This window comes from Lycium ferocissimum, chromosome 7 (assembly GCF_029784015.1).
Source record: "Lycium ferocissimum isolate CSIRO_LF1 chromosome 7, AGI_CSIRO_Lferr_CH_V1, whole genome shotgun sequence".
In the NCBI taxonomy this organism is placed as follows: domain Eukaryota; kingdom Viridiplantae; phylum Streptophyta; class Magnoliopsida; order Solanales; family Solanaceae; genus Lycium; species Lycium ferocissimum.
In genome coordinates, this window is record NC_081348.1 from 67,243,088 (window position 1) to 67,245,372 (window position 2,285).

A 2,285-nucleotide genomic window follows, 5' to 3' on the forward strand; every position below is an offset into this window, starting at 1 on the left:
CACTATTATGCATTTATTCTTATTCCTCATGCTTACATCTGTGTTGATGTTCCAAATTGGGGTTTATTGTCACACCCCACCCTTGGTAAGACGTGATTGGTAGGCACCTTACGGAAACCGAGCGAACCAAATTATAACTTGTATTCTCTATGTATCGAATGCCAAAATAAGTCTAAGGCTAGATATGAACGTAATATCATGTACAAATATATGTCCAATGGACCCACAACGCCAATATAACGGCCAAGCCAGAACATAACGAAGCTATACACTAACGACCGTTGCGCAAAGCCTCTATGAACATGATCAGTATACAAGTCGGGACGGGGCCCCCGACATGCCCCCGAACAAAAATCATACGAACATATATACATCTAGACTCGGCGCGCTCCTGGAAGAAGTGGAGCTCACCAATCATAACTGGGCCCACGGCCTACGATGAAAGATCCTCGTCTTGTCTATCTACACCTGCGGGCATGAACGCAGCGTCCGCAAGAAGGGACGTCAGTACGAATAATGTACTGAGTATGTAAGGCATGAATAGTAACATAGTAAGCGATACCGAACATGGAAAATAATATAATGAACGTATGAAGATAAAGTAATATATATATATATATAAAGAGATCAACTTTGTGCCTCTCCGAATGCCTTTTAAGGCGAATGTCGTGCATGCTTAGCTTTTAAAGAAAACCTTTTCCATACATATCCATATATAATATCTCGTTCGGCCGTTAAGGCGCGGTAATACATATACATACACATAGTGTCTTGCATGGTATTATCTTACCCGGCCATGTAGGCTCGGTGCCATCTTACCCGGCCCTTTCGGGACTCGGTGTTATCTTACTCGACCATATAGGCTCGATATTATCTTACTCGGCCATATAGGCTCGATATTACCCCCAGCTGATCAGTGCGATGCAATGCATACATACATACATACATACATACACATAAAAAAAATACATACATGAAATCAACATCATCATTGGCTTTACCATTATCATCATATCCTTCCTTAGAAGATCAACTATCGTAAGGTGAAGTCGACGATGTCATGGGAGTCTCGAGAATCATGAACTTAGATAGCGTTGAAAGTAGAATCATTATCTTCGCTATATCTCACCTCGAAGGAACGAGTAACATGAGGTGAGACCATCAACAATAAGTAAGATCGAGAGATTCATGGAATGGCTAAATAATCTCATAATGCCCTCAAATCATAGCTTTGGAATTTCTAGAAGTAAAATCATCATCATGTTCATCATAGAAAATATCTCATCCTTAGCATCATAAAAAGCTTTTAGGAATCATGGACTTCTAACTTTTGGAAGTAAGAAGGTTATGAAAAATATGTATGGAATCATAACATAGGAATCATGCCTTTGAAAGAAAGGGACGAGCCTTAACATACCTTTTTGGTCGCCTTAACTTTAACCACTCAACGCTTGTCTTAATCGTTCAATTAAATCTTTCTAGAATCTGTCGAAATTTCGGCAGCATCTCCTCTGTTTATATGCCTAGCCCAAAATCGTAATTCAGCAACCAATAACAACAACATCAATACCAACCTCAATAACATTATTGGTAACATCAAAGTATTTCATAAAACACCTCACACGGTGTTTATCCCATTTCTCCCTTCACAAATTCGCTACACCATTATTTAACGGCTTTATCTCCGTAAATAAGTGTTAAATAATACCAAAAGAGAAAGATTCATACCTTTTTCTTATTAAGACAGCAATATCCTCAATATCCACGCTAAAATCTACCGCAAAACAATACTAGAATCACAACCATGTGTTACCCGGACCTAAACCACTACTCCGCGACTTAAAAATTGCTCACTTTTGATTCCCTCACTTTCTCTCTTCCAATTTCTGGAATTTTCTAGGAAAATCTGATGAAAAAAGGGGGTTATTACCCTTTATATAGGGGTCAAATTCGGGTCGGATCACTGTAGCATTTTACTGTAGCACGCGTTTCTGCTCTGTCAGCTGAACTTGTAACGTCCATAATTCTCTACTCCGATGTCCTATCGACGAGTGGTTTGTTGCGTTGGAAACTAGACTCGACGAACTTCATTTTAGGCTTTTGTTTCACCTTGGAACACTTCATATGCTAAGAGATATTCGTCCCCCAAGTTGGACCAAAATTTTCACACAAAACATTACCCATCCTTTCTCCAAAGTCATACTACTTTATTTCTTCCACTCATTTCCTTATAAAACCTTCCGGTATACCTTATATACATCCTTCACTCATTAAATATACTTAAT